At 52.4% G+C, this 7,761-nt stretch overlaps 1 long non-coding RNA gene across 3 annotated transcripts in view; it reads left to right on the forward strand.

Annotated features, from left to right (window-relative positions):
• LOC124962394 (uncharacterized) overlaps positions 1 to 7,761 on the forward strand; it is a 68,793-nt gene that overhangs the window by 53,982 nt on the left and 7,050 nt on the right. The window lies entirely within an intron of this gene.

Here is a 7,761-nt window from a genome sequence, read left to right on the forward strand (position 1 = left end):
CAATTCCTGGCCTCTAATTTAGTCTCTAAGTTGTATCTCCTGCCCACAGCCTCTTGACTTCCCAGTCAGGAACCCCTCTCCCCGGAGGTCCTGGGGGCTGAGTCCTGGACCTGTGCACCTGTGGAGGAAAGTTCTTCTGTATTGGGCAGATCAGGACCAGGTGTAGAGAGCCGCAGGCCGGCCTGTGTAGCTGCAAGCGCTGGGCTGGGTTGGTGGCTAGGCGGGTGTTGAGAGACTGGGGATTGAGGAGCCAGAGGGCCCTGTTGATTGCCAAACCGGTTGGACCAGGTGATCCATCTGTGGATGCTGGATTGGGGAGGGAGTCAGGGACCAGGCTGGTGTCAGGTCCCAGCAAGTGCCGCTCAAGTTGTTCCGAGGATCCTGGTGGGTGCTGGGCTGGTTGGCTCAGTGAGCTGGGATCAAGAGTTCTTCACACCCTTTTCCTACCCACCCACCCTGTGCAAGGTTCTCTCCTGCTTCCGCACGAGATGGTGGCTGTCAGCACACGTAGCAGAGATAACTCAGACCTCAGGCATAACCAAGCCTGCAGGGACCTTGGTGACGGTCTTCCAGGTCCTGGCTGTTGTCTCTAGGTGGAAGCGGCCACATCCCTAGTTGGTGGTGGCGGCAGCGTCGAACCTGTAGGCAACTCGATGCTGAGCTTCCAGGCCGTGGCTGGTGTCCCAACGGAAGCTGCCCCAACACGTGGTGGTGGTGGCAGTGGCAGTGGAGGTGACTCAGGAGGGCAGCAGAGTTGTCCCAAGATAGAGGTGACTGCTTTCAGAGAAGGGGCTGCCAGCATGGGCCAGGGGTGGTGGTGTGTGGTCTGTGTGGAGATGCTGTGCTGTGACCGGCAGTTGCCTCTGGGCCCTGCCATTGTCCCAAGCAGAGGCTGCCAGGTTGACCTCACAGTGGAAGAAGTGCACAGTTGCCAGCAGTGAAAAGAAGGGTCCTGGTCACGTTGTGAAGGCACACGGGTCACTACTGTGCTGAGGCGCTGGGCTCAGAGGCTCTCCTGCTTGCCCGCTGGTTGTCACGTTTGAAGGCACACGGGTCGCTGTTGTTCTGAGGTGCTGGGCTCAGAGGCTCTCCTGCTTGCCCGCTGGGCGACTTGACCCCTGCTGCCGCTTCAGCCCCTCGTGACTGGGTTCTTATTGGCTTGTTTTTCCTCACCAAACAGGTGTGTACAGGGCCCTGCCACGTGGATTACTTCTCCAGGTGATATTGATAAAGAGGAAAAGATGCAGCCTTTGTACTCTAGTGGGTAGGCAAAGCGAGCGGTGGACAAGGTACCACAGAGGGAGTGGCCATGGGGCTCTGTGGTGGGGGTCTCCCACCCAGGTGCCCTCTGCTTGGCAGAACCAATGACTCACAGCAGTTCATTCTGGAACTTTTATTACAATGCTCTGAATGCCAACCTACATAAGGCACACATTGTCCCTTTTCTCAGCTCTTACGTAGCGCGTGGCATAGAAATAGCTAAATTCAGAAGGTCATGAGCCTAAAGAACATGCTGCTGATGTCACAGTCTCTGTTGCTCCAGAACCAACAGAGCAAGGTGCCTGAGAAGATTTGGACGAGCCATCCCTCCACCTCCCTGAAGCCTCTGCAGTACACGCAGCGGGACTTGGGACACAGTACACACAGTACACACAGCGGGACTGAGGGTGTCACAGAGGAGGTATAAGGCTCCTCTTCCTCTTCAGGCCCCATCGGGAGGCTCCCTTGGGTGTGGGGAGCAGAAGAACGCAACGTCTGGAGAGCCCAGAGGGAGCTGGGATGGGCTCAGGAGAGGCAGGCTGCTGCTGTGAATGGAGAAGGTGAAGGAGTGGGACATGCCAAGAGGACTTTGCAGGGAGGGGCGTGTACTTGAAGGAGATTCTGCGCACACACCGGAGGAGACCAAGCAAATTCATGGACTAAGAACTGACTGCAGTCCTATTGCAAGGAATTCACACTTACAAGACTTTGCAGAGAGGAACTGGTTTTTGTATCTGTGGACTGCATGAAAATCAGAAATGCTCCATGTTATTTACTGTGAATGTTTTTGCAGAGATCTGTCCAGTGCTCAGTAACTATTGCTTGTTCCTTTGTGGTGGGCTTTAAGCAGCCATGTGCGTATAAAATAACCCCACTCTTTCTAGAAAGCCATGGTTGCTTGGTTCTGAGTGAAAGTTTGACCCCAAGCAGAACCATCGCGGTCCCCTCCTTGAGAATTTAGAGCAGGCATGAGGGTGTCCACATTCCCCCGTGTTGCTGTCCCTGTACCTGTAGGCAGGCAGAGGCGGGCAGCTGTATTCCACCTTGCCCGAGCTGCTCTGGCAGAGGGGAGAGAAGGAGTGGCCCTCAGAGCAGAGAGTGCAGAGGGAGAGGCTGTGCTGGGTTATGAGCAGTTTTCCAGTTTCTAAAGCCAGTCCTGGAGGCCAGGCTGCATGCCGGACCCTGCACGCTTGTCCGAATGTTCTCTCCTTGGCTCCGTTTGTTCTGTGCAAGCAAAGACTTGACAAACCCAGCACTCATGCTGGGTGTCCTGCACAGTTAGCCACGTATGGCTCTTACTCCACGGGAGGGTCCTGTGCTGCTATCTGATTCCTGGGGCCATGGACGCCCACCTGAGGACCACACGCAGGGTCTGGTGCCCAGAGTGGATATAGAGTGCCCTCTAGAGAATGCTGTGTTGGGCTTTGGTCCCATGTACCGTTTATACACCTGTGCCATTGAAGCAACCCGGCAGGACGTACAGACTTGGGGGAGAGTGCAGGCTGCTGGAACCCCACCTCCTCAGCTTGGCAGCAGTGTGTGCACTCTTCCTGACTGACCAGGGTTCCTCTCAGGTCTGGGTCAGGGACCGAGCAACCTTGTAATGGATTGATTTTGGTTGTCAGCTTGACTGGATGGAGGGATACCTAGATAATTGGTAGAGCGTACGTCTGGGTGTGTCGTTGGGGATGTTCCCTGAGAAGATTGGCGTGTGGTCTGTGAACTGATGGGAAGCAGAGTGGTCCTTTTCCTGAAAGTGGGTGGCACCATCCAGCAGGTGGGGGTCTGACGTCATGGCAAAGCTAAGGGGGAAGCTTTTCCAATGGGTGTGTTTCTCTGAGCTGTCACCTGTGGACATTGGACTCGAGTTCTTCAGCCTTTGATGCAGACTTGCACCAGTGACTCTCCAGGCATCTTGGGCCATCATCCTCAAACTAGAGCTGAGTCACTGACCTCTCATTCTGAGGGTCCTGGGTGTTGGACTGAGCAGCAACTGGTTTCCTTAGCTCCCCAGCCTGCAGATCGCCATTGTATGACTACTCAGCCTCTGATCCTGCAAGCCAATTTAATAAATTGCCTCTTAAAATTAATTATGTGTGTGTGTGTGTGCGTGTGTGTGTGTGTATTTTTCCTCCCTCTGGAAAACCCTAAGGACTTGGAGACTCGGTCATGTGAGACAACTGGCCCAGCTTTACCTGGAAAAGTGAGGTAGGACTATGACTTGATCCAGAGTCTCTCAGGCATTGGAGCCTTGAGGTTTCAGAAAGGTGTTTCTAGAACCCTCCACAGCTAGGGGTTTGGGTATTGAGGATGAAGGAAGAGTCAAGGAGGACGTTGCTAAAACTCGATTCAGTGAAGTAGGAAATGGGGCGGCTGAAGGCAGTGTCGGACACACATTGGACTGCAGGTAATTTTGCTATGACATTTAAAGTTTAACATACTACTCCTTGGATGAATAAAGATGTCGAAAAGGCATTCACCTGAATTAAATTGTAAAGAAAGAAGGCCTGCTGAGCACCAGCACCGTGGCTCCTGGCCAGCAGCAGACATGCCCTGGGCTGCTCTCCTGCAGCCCTCTCTTCCCACCTGCTGCTGTGGCCCAGACCTGGAACCCGCCCAGCCCTGACTTGGAGATGCATCTGCAGCAGAACTTGACTGTCTCTGCACTACAGTTCACAAACCACACTTCTCAGAAGACAGTGGTGGTGGGTACTGGGCTTGGTACTGGGTGGCCTGCGGGTGGCGTGCTGAGTGGGGGAGATCTGTGGGTTCATAGATCCAGCTTTAAAGAATCAGTGTTGAGAAAAATGCGGCAAAGTAGAGTTGAAATGTGTGAATGATGTGATGGCCAGAAATGGGGTTTACCCGGGAACAAGCTGAACCTGCTGTTCACACACAGAATGGAGGAGACATGGGCCAAGGTCAAGACAGCAATTAAGGATCTTGGAGCAACAGAGATGTGCGGTGGTGGCAGCTGCTGAGTGCAGGCCAGGGGCGGGCATGTGATGTGCTATGTCTGAGGAAGTGATGAGAACTCTCAAGTGCACAGCATCAAGATAGCAGTTGGGAATAGACGTGAACTTTCCAACCAATTTGAAATTGATCTATCTTAGGTTTCATGTGAAATTTTCTTTACACTAAAAAATACCATATCCTATAAAGAAACTGAGGTCTATATACACAATGGAATGTTAACCATGAAGAATAAAATTATGACATTTGTAGGTAAGTGGATGGAGTTGGAGAATATCAGCTTGCCTGAGCTGGCAGACCTTCAAAGGCAGAGCCAGCATCCTCAGGCACGCCGTCTGCCTCCAGAGCACAGGTGTGAGAAACTGCTAGGCTGTCCCTGGATCAGGGAGTACGGAGCATCCAGAGAGCTGAGATGGCCACACAGAGAAGCGGGAAGGAATGCACCTGGCCCAGGGTGAGTTCCCAGGAGAGTTGGTCACGGTCTCAGACGGCAGGTGTTCTAGACTCTAAACCCTACTGCTCCGGAGCCGCGCCCACCGACTCACAGAACTGGCAACCTATGGGGTAGAGGCCCTTGTGCGGGGACTTGGGCTGTGTACCTTGGCAGCTTGTTGAGCTTCCCCTTTTAGCAAATTAATAGCTGCCTTATAAATTCAGATTGTCTGAGGCCCAAGAGAATAAATACATTTTGATAGGTAATCATCTCCATGATACTGAGAGTTTTTTTTATATTATCAGAGAAAGAAACACATCCTGGGGCAGCAGTTTTAATTTTGAAGTTCTAGAATATTTGCCCATTTCTGTATTTCTCTGAAGAAGTCAGGAAAGTTGCTGAAGAACATTTCTGAACTTCTAATGAAGATGTAGAAGCCCGACTGCGGAAGACTCTCCGGGCACCTGCACACACCCAGTGAGCCTGTGCAGAAGCTCCGGGGCTGGGCCGCCGCACCTCTGCTGCATTCCTTTTTGTGGTCAGCGTGGCAAGGTCACCAAGAAGAGGTACCGCTGTTCTGAAGTGATTTCTGGGCTGGTTGAAGCCATGGCTGAGGGCTGGGAATCCGCACTGGGTGGAGAAGCGCTCAGTGGACAGCTCCTCAGAACTCCGCCTGAGCCAGGGAGAGACCGGAAAGGAGAGGAGAGGCCTTCACTGCAGAAGCCGAGCAGAAAGCCTGGGGGCTGCCGCTGGGAAGCCTGAGCTTGAGCCTGCGGAGGCGTCCAGGCCGCAGGGGCACTGGGCGGTCCTGGGGGAGCGTGGGCTGGCGTGCCATGCTGCCCTCTGCATCTGCACGGGTCCTGGCTTCCTGTGGGCAGCTGCCTGTGTCCAGGGTGACTGCTGGCTGAATTCTGCCCTTCCTCGTGCACTGGTGGTATGTGGGCCAGTGGACACTGCTGCTTCAACAGGTGAGAAATGGTGACAACTCGTGGTCTGGTTGCTCTCTGGGGCAGACGTGCTCGCACAGACTTTTGGCCTTGATTTTTGGAGCATCCAGAGAGTTGAGACAGCCACACAGACAAGTGGGCAGGAATGTTCCCGGCCCAGAGTAAGTTCCCAGGAGAGTCAGTCATGGTCTCAGATGGCAGGTGTTCTAGACTCTCAACCCTGCTAGAAGAATTAGTGGCATCCCACTAATCCTAAGGGCAGTGGAGTATTATGTAGATCTTTGTCAACTTGACCACTGCCTTCAAGGGTGGGTGCTTGCAGAATTCCTAGAAAAGTAAAATTAGGATTTGTTGCTCCACATGAAGATCCCATGAATTCCTGCTCGGTAGTGAAGCGTTCCCCTTCTCCTCTCCCATGAGGCCGTGAGGTGGTGTGGACGGTGTGAACTGGAGGGTCTCCTGGCATCGTGGTCCTCATCTGGGACCCGACAGATCATTATCCCCCTACCTGCTTTGGTGTCACAGTTTGGTCCAAATGCCACTCCTGTTTGTAGCTTCTCATTCCATCCTGTTCCTCTGCCTCTCTATTCCTCACGAGAGTACATTTTTTGTGGAATTTGGGGTCATAAGTGTCCACATCCCTTAATTCCCTTCTGAAGTCAGAAACAGTTCAAGATTAGGATCCTGGAGACAGGTATATGGAAATGACTGATCAGCTTGATTAATGATAAGGTTGAAGAGAGACTGTGGCTTTGACCTGCAGCTACATTGGGCTTTTTTGCAGTTCTCCCAAGTCTTGGGCCTGCAGCGCCCAGCAAGGGAGAGCCTAGGTTTGTACAGCAGGCCCACCTACCCTCAATGGCTGCCTCTTCTGTGGACCCGGGAGGTGGAGAAGGTGAGAGGGTTCGCACTCTGCCAGATGGGGAAAGGACTGGCCCCGTGAAAGTCGCACTCCGCATCCCCCAAGGTGAATGAGAAGGTGGAGGCGTTTCTAGTGGAGGCCTCCAGATGGAGCAGGAGGCCAGCAGAATGTAGGTCTCCCCTTGGCACTGTTACGTCTGCACCCTTATGAGGAAAAGGCTGTGTCTTGTTACCACGAAACTGTTCTGTTGACCCTCAAATAGTCTTCATTCGAAGATTGTTTTAGCACATTCTAGTTGATAAGAAAAAAATAGGCCTTGTGCATTTCCAGCCATTGATCCTTTGGATGTTCAAGTCAAAGGTCAGAGAGAGAGCGACACAGCAAAGCCCTGAGCTTTCCTAGAAGGCGATACGGACCCTCACCCTGGACTCCAGAACATTCACTCCCCCTTCGCCCCCACATCCCCTCTGCTCTAGATTTTAATTGCTTTTACATACAGGCAATGGTTTTAAAATTTCTAATTTTCAGGGGACTAAATAGACGAGTAACCCTGATGATTGAATATTGCTAGAAAAAAAATGGTACTAGTTCATACCTGAATTTACTACTTGATAGGTATTTCTCACCTTCCTCTTATTGTAACTTCTCAGAGTAAGTCATCACACAGTCACACTGGGTCGCACTTAAGTTTGCCTTAAAGGGATCAACAGGAAGTTCAGAGATGAAAGATCTTCAGGAAACTTGATAAAAATCACTTTCAGCTCAAAACTCTTGGGGGCGGAATGCAGTAGGGAACAGCGGCCTCCATCGGCCATTCTTAGTATGGAGCAGGTTCAAAACAGTTCACTAAAAAATGGTCTCAGGGCGTGTCCCCTTGGGCTTGGCTCTCAAGCCGGAGAGGACGGTTTCCTTAAAGAGAACTCTATCCAGGCTCCTGGTGCACAAAAGGGCACGAGCCCACCCATTGCCTGCTACGGTGTGAGACCCTGCAAACATCGCTGTGCTGCAGACACTCCCTGAGACCCCACCAGTGTCTGTCGCAGCTTCTGTTGGTTGGAATGGTATTTTAAAGAGTGTTCGTAAGACATTAGATCAGCTGTTCTTAAACGTATGGTAGTAATGACGTTGGTCAAGATGGGGAGAAAGGTCACAGGAAAGGTCTCATGCACGAGAGTCTTGCAGTCAGTCTTTCTTGGCCTGCCTGTCTTCCTCCCTCTCTTGCTCCCTCCCTTCCCTCCACCCTTCCTTCCTTCAGATATCAGGGATTGAACCCAGGGTCACCCTGC

The sequence above is a fragment of the Sciurus carolinensis genome, chromosome 12 (assembly GCF_902686445.1).
Source record: "Sciurus carolinensis chromosome 12, mSciCar1.2, whole genome shotgun sequence".
In the NCBI taxonomy this organism is placed as follows: Eukaryota; Metazoa; Chordata; class Mammalia; order Rodentia; family Sciuridae; genus Sciurus; species Sciurus carolinensis.